The sequence below is a fragment of the Macaca fascicularis genome, chromosome 15 (genome assembly GCF_037993035.2).
Source record: "Macaca fascicularis isolate 582-1 chromosome 15, T2T-MFA8v1.1".
NCBI classification, from domain to species: domain Eukaryota; kingdom Metazoa; phylum Chordata; class Mammalia; order Primates; family Cercopithecidae; genus Macaca; species Macaca fascicularis.
The window spans coordinates 120285758-120292388 of NC_088389.1; the positions used below are offsets into that span (position 1 = coordinate 120285758).

Here is a 6631-nt window from a genome sequence, read left to right on the forward strand (position 1 = left end):
GATGTTTTGACCGTATTTGAAAATTGAATAGATATTCTTGCCTATCCTACCACTTTGTAAACTTATTCATTACCTTGATCCTCCATGTTAGGCATATTTAATGTATTTTTAATCATTAAAATGATTAGTAAAATTGTCTAAATACAGAAAAATAAAAAGAAGAAAGCAACAAAAGTGAACTATGGCCTTACTGCCCAGACAAGGCTTATTAATTACAAAAGAAAAATTGCATTACACTGACTGTAAAGAAAAGGGTGTTACTTTCTTATTTTTGCTATGCTTTCTGAAATAGTTTAAATGCACTAAAATATTCTGTTACTTCAAACATTAAAAAAATTCACCTGTGACGCTGGATAGTCTTGGTGATTTTGGAAAGGGATAAATAATCCTTTGACACGATAAAAGGTACCTTTTCCTGGTGTTTTTCATGTTATTCTGAGGGGTTATTTTACTAGGTCCTTGGGCACCTCTGTGCAACTTTGTCTCTCTACTGTCATGAGGTCAGCAAGAATATAACTCAGATTCTAAATCCTTGCTTCCAGATTTTGAAATTTCTCCAGGACAAAAATTAGCTTCAAGTGCTTGACTCAATTTGCTAGATTCCAGAACTTTTCTGGATTTCAGTCAGCTAATTTCTCACCATCTGCTTAGCTGTTTACTGCCTTTAAGCCTTTATAGAGAGATAGATATTGGTAGAGATGAATACTTATGGATATAGAAGTAGACATATGTATTTACATATAGATATGGATGGATGAGACATAGATTGGCATTTTGGGGTTCTTTCCAACAGAAGCATTGGTCTAAATTACCTAGTCTTCCGTTACCCAAAAATGAAAGAGTAAATAAGAAGGTTAACAAAATTTTTTTACTGTCAATATAACGTGATTTTCTTTTTTTACTTGTGTATATTATCCACTGTTGCTCTTAATTAATTTATTAACTCTGTAAATGGTGGCTTAAGCCTCAATTTGGTTACTTATTTCCAAATTCTCACCTGTTTTAAAAAGAAATCCCTTATGTGAAACTTCTATTAATAACTAAATTCACATTCCTTTATTTTTTTACCCTGAAGTTCAGAACACTTGAGGAAACTTCTGTTTTCAGTTTGTGTTTTTTTTCCAGATTAGATTGTTTTGGTTTTCACAGTTTTTTTTTTTTCTCTTTCTTTGCCCTTTCTTACTTTCCTCTTTCCTTTCCTGCAGAAAGCTTGAATAAATGGTGTCTTGGAACTGCTTCTCTCCACATTGGGGATGAAAATATTATTTTTCACGATGTTGTTGATTCACAAAGTAGAAAGTTGCCTTGAACTTCACAAACCAAGCCTGGGAAGGTCTTTAGAAACCCCCGTTCTTTTTGCTCCTCTGTCCCCTGTCTCTCTGTCTATGTCTCTTTCTTCCCTTTCTGAAGTCATTTGTTGTTCATAGCATTAGGTTAGGAGGTCGGGTTAGATTTGCGTTTGGCTTCATTTTCTTAACTCACAAGAGCAAATTACTGATGGGATCCATTTTAGAATGTGGGGGATGGGGTGCTTGGACCACAACCTTTATTACGATACACGGGGCTTCTTCTGACACAGAAATTGCTGGGTCATGCTTCTAACATGCCGAAGCAGAGTTTCTGTTTTGGTTACATTCCCACCCGGGATCTGGAAAGCAGTCCTCATAAAATCAATGAGACTTGTCCTTTCCTTCTCTCTCCTTTTTTGGCCTAGTTAAGTCCGGTCCTGTTCAAAAAGATGCAGTCAAGACTTCCCCTGCAACCAGAAGCTTCGGGAATGTCTCAGACGCTACAGTTTCTCTGGTTTTCCTGTGTCCAGACCCTTTTGGCCCTTCGTTCTCAGAATCAATCAAGTCTGCACTCAGATATGCCCAGCTCTGCTCATCTCTAGTTTCCTTCAACCAACTCCTTGGTGGTCTGCACCCAGTCCCACGCTTCTGTAACCCTATGGCAGGCAGCCTCTGGGGAGGCCCAGTTGTCCTCACCTCTGGATGCTCACACTTCTGGGGTTCCCTCCCCACGAGGGTGGGCAGGACCTGTGACTTAGCACTAATAGAATACGGCAAAATGAAGAGATGTCACATCTGATATTAGATTATAGAAACACTGTGACTTTACTCTGTCTCTCCCTCTCTGCACCTACCTCTCCCCCAAAGTCTTCACAGCGCTCCTGTTCTACTGAATCACACTGCCATGTTGTGAGTTGCCCATGTGGAAAGGGGCTAATGTCTTTTGCCAACAGTGGTGAGAATCTGAGCACCTGCCAGCAGCCACGTGCGTGACCTTGGGAGCAGATCTTCCTGAGGACAAGCCTTGAGATGACCGCAGCCTGAGCCCATACCTTGACTGTGGCCCTGGGGGCGACCCAGGGTCAGAGACACCCAGCTAAGCCACGCCCAGACTCCTGACCCACAGAAATCAGGAGATAATAAGTGGTTGCTGCTTTAAATCACTAAGACCTGGAGGCATCTTCCACACAGCAATAGGTGACTCATACAACCTCATGTGAAATTTTTCCTCCATCTCCCCTGGGTAGCATGTTAGAATTGTCCTGGGGCAGGGGATTGATTAAAATACATACATTTGACAATACCCTGGGAGGCGCCAGCTGATGAGTCCAGAGTGGGGCCCGGAAATCTGCCTTTTTAAGCAGCATCTGGGACTTCTGATGGCGGGTCAGCAGCAAGCACAGACAAAGCCTGTCCTAGAGTGGCTGGAACCACCACACTCTGTGACAATTCGTTTTCACCAAGTGGCTAGGGTAGAGACAAGCTTCATTTACGGTCATTTAATATTTATAAAGTAATTACTAAGCAAAAGTACCATGCCACTTGTCATAGATTATATTTTCCAAAGAAGTCTGCAACAATTTCTCTTGTTTCATGTGCTCTTCTGCAAGGTGACCTTGACATTCCTCATCAAGAGATGAAGCCTCATTCTCATCCCCTTGAATCTGGACAGGCCTCGTGACTCACTTGTGACCAACAGAATGCAGTGGAATTGGTGCTGAATGACTTTCGTGGCTCAGTCAGGAAAGCCGTGCTTCTGCCTCGTTCTCTGAAGACCAAGACAAGCCACTCTCCATGCAGAAAGTGTGATTACCTTAAGATCAGCATGCCGTGGGTACACACTGTAGTTGACAACCCCAGTCCAGCTGCACGCAGCAGCCTGTGCACCTGCCAGCCATGTGAGCAAGACATCGTGCAAGGCCAGCTCACCAAGCCTTTGGATGACATCTGATGGTCACCCATGAGAGGCCCTAAGCTAGAGCTTTCCAGCCAGCTCCTTTCAAATTCCTGACACACAAATGAGCAAAATAGGCTGGGCAGGGAGGCTCACGCCTGTAATCCCAGCACTTTGGTAGGCCGAGGTGGGTGGATCATTTGAGGTCAGGAGTTCAAGACCGGTCTGGCCAAAATGGTGAAACCCCATCTCTACTAAAAATACAAAAAAATTAGCCGGACTGTAGTGGTGCACACCTGTAATCCCAGCTACTCAGGAGGCCGAGGCAGGAGAATTGCTTGAAGCTGGGAGGCAGAGGTTGCAGTGAGCTGAGGTCATGCCATGCACTTCTGTCTGGGTGACAGAGTGAGACCCTGTCTCAAAAAAGACAAAAAAACAAAAACAAAAACAAACAAAAAAAACCCCAAAAAACAAAAAACTAAACCAGCAACAACAACAAATGAGCAAATTAAAATGGTGGCTTTAAACAACTGGTGTTGGGGTACTTTCCCACAGTATATTCCACAGCTGTAAGCAGAACACTGTTCAAGCTGAAATTGCAGATTAAAAGGCGCGTTCTTTGCTCTCAGCGTCATGGCTAAAACCATGGACAGAAATCATTACAAGCGGGCCTGGAAGAGAAAGGGCTTAGCATCCGAGCTGAGGGGTGGAGGAAGAGTGCAGCTTGCCATGCTCCAGGGTCTTGGGAGGCAGCAGTCCAGGTGCAGCAACCATCCCGAAGAGCTACAGCAATTCAGCTGTAGTATAGGTCCAAAGAGTGGGTAAGGGGCTGATAAAAGTGGGGAGACCTGTCATGGATGAAGAGAAATTGCATAGGGAACCTACTATGCCAGGCTGAAAAATGCTGATTTTGTCCTGGCCCCAGTGGGTGAGTGCTGGAGATTTTGGAACACGCTTATCTGTGTGGCGTAAACACCCATTTGTTGGTGGAAAAAAAGCAATAACTCTTTGCCAATCAACTGAGTGGAAAAAGGGCCACGTTGCAACCCAAGCAGTTTCTATTTAAGTCCTTGTGCTCCCTGTGACTCACCGTATAATTTTGAAGAGATTACTTAAGGCCCATGCCCTCCCTGTAAACACCTGTCACTCTCCCGGTTTGCAGAGATGCTAGGAGGCTAATGAGATCACATGTATGGAATGTATGGGAGCTTCTAAAAGAAATAAACCAGATACATTCACGATAGTATTATCATCACCTCAGCCATCTGGAAGTCAACTTTCTAGCAGACATAGGGGTTCTGAGCAGGGCAGAAGCCAGAAACTCAGAAATAAAGGAAAAACAAAGAAAGGTATTTGGCCCCAGAGAAAGCAGGAAGGAGATACGGAAAGGCCTGGAGAGTGAAAGATAGCATGATACAGGACGTTCTGGGCTGCGAAGGAGACCCCCACACCCCCCTTGGAGGGAATGACAGGGAAAGGTAAGCTGATACTCACAGTCCTGGGGGTCCCTTCCTGTGGGGCTGGACGGGACCTATGGCTTAACTGTAACATAGAATATGGAAAAGGGGAAGAGAAGTCACGCCTGAGATTAGATGATTGAAAGACTGTGACTTTCCTCTCTCTCTCCCTCTTTGCACCCACCTCTTCCCTCAAGTCTTCACAGCTCGCCTGCTCTGCTGAATCACACTGCCATGTTGTGAGTTGCCCACGTGGAAAGGGGCTGATGTCTTTTGTCAACAGTTGTAAGAACCTGAGCACCTGCCAGCAGCCACATGTGTGACCTCGGGAGCGGATCTTCCCCAAGGCAAATCTTGAGATGACTGCAGCCCGGGCCGACACAGAAATTCAGAAATCCGGAAAAGTTAGAGAGGCTGTGAGAGAAAGATGAGGGAGGAAAGAAGGAAGGGGCCAGGCTCTGAGGCATAAGGTTGGAGTGTGGGAGCTGAGGAAGCACAGCAGGCCTGGCTGTGGATAGATGGAAGCTGAAGAGGAGGGTCTTGAATTACGGGGTGCGAACCAGCCTCCCCCAAGCTCAGCAACTGGACATTTTTGTGCAACGTCCTGCAGGTTAGGAGGAGGGCTATGTCTCTTTGACAATGTGTGTGCAGCAGCAGCTTCAGAGCAGTAAAGCAAAAACTCCAGATGTTCTAGGAGGAGCCCGTAGTGACGATAGATTTCAGTGGGCATGTGTGAGAAGGGATCCAGGGGTATGACAGGAGCAGTTAGAACAGGCCAGGTGAGAATAATGGGCCACTGAGTAAGACGGCGGCTGTCTGGAGAGCCCTGAAGATATTCCTGCTATATGTGGTTTCCACCACCTGCTAGACTTAAAATAGCATTTCCACATGTCTGCAACCTAAAGACCTGCTGAGTCAGGTTACCTGCCCTCCTTCGCAAAGCAAACACCCCGTAAGGAATCTCAGCATTGTCTTGTGTACCCCTGCACCAACTCTAATGCACTGGACCTGGATTGAGAAAAAGAAAAGGAGCACAGACCCCTTGGGTGGGACCTGCCTTTGGGACTGTGCCTCTGAGCATTCATCCTGGCTGGAAATCCTTTGCGCCCATGGTGGTTGTAAGATCACGACTCACAGGGTCTCCTGCTGTATCCTCCCACCTGCAGTCAGAGCTCCAGAGGATGCCTTTGATCTTGGGGACATGATTCTCTGATCTCATCCCCCACCCTGCCCTGCCTTTGGAGGGACCTTGCACCCCTTTCCCTCCCCAAGCATTGGAGTTATTGCTGCTACTTTTTTTCAGAAGGAATAACATGTATGACTTTATTGATTAGCTTTCAAGGGCATTTGCTAGAGAAAGCAGGCTATGAGGAGGAGCAGAGGTTCCAACAGCCCACATGGTGACTCGGTTTCCTTTCATCATCTGGTATCCTTGACCGTGTTTTCTGCTGGCTTGGGTTGGTCAGGTCTGCTCTCTGGGTCTCATCCTCCTCTGGAGTGTTTCAGATGATCTGTTAGGTGTTTGAAATTTACAGACTCAGCCAAGGGCTTTAAAACTTTTTATTTTATGACTCCTTACCTTTATTTAATATTTGACTTGTAACACAAACTGATACTCATGTGCTACAACTCTTTTTGTCACCCAGGGGTCTGTTTTCCAAGCATCTAAAGGTTGAAGTATTGTAAATGTATTTTATTTATGACATTAAAAAAATCCTTGTAGGACAAAATGTTTTTTTCTATGATTTCAGTTCCTTCTACTGAATAAATCAAGTCTGCTCAGAAAGAAATAGAATTAAAGGACAGGCATTTAATCAAATCAGGCAAGTCACTCAAAGCTTAACAAGTGTTGGGGTAAGTAACCTCTTTAGTGAGATCTGTTCGGAAAAGGCTACGTTCGGGCTGCTTTTCTAGTTCCTGAATAGAAGACCCGTGCAGACCATTGCAAGTCCATGTGTCATCTCTTTCAAGTCTATGCACCCACCTTAGGT

General features: G+C 44.9%; 1 long non-coding RNA gene across 1 annotated transcript; it reads left to right on the forward strand.

Annotated features, from left to right (window-relative positions):
• The first annotated feature begins 4325 nt into the window (after positions 1–4325).
• LOC141408567 (uncharacterized) lies at positions 4326–6370 on the forward strand. Its single transcript, XR_012423985.1, has 2 exons — positions 4326–4661; positions 4838–6370. It is a non-coding gene; the product is annotated as an uncharacterized lncRNA (long non-coding RNA).
• The last annotated feature ends 261 nt before the right edge of the window (positions 6371–6631 follow it).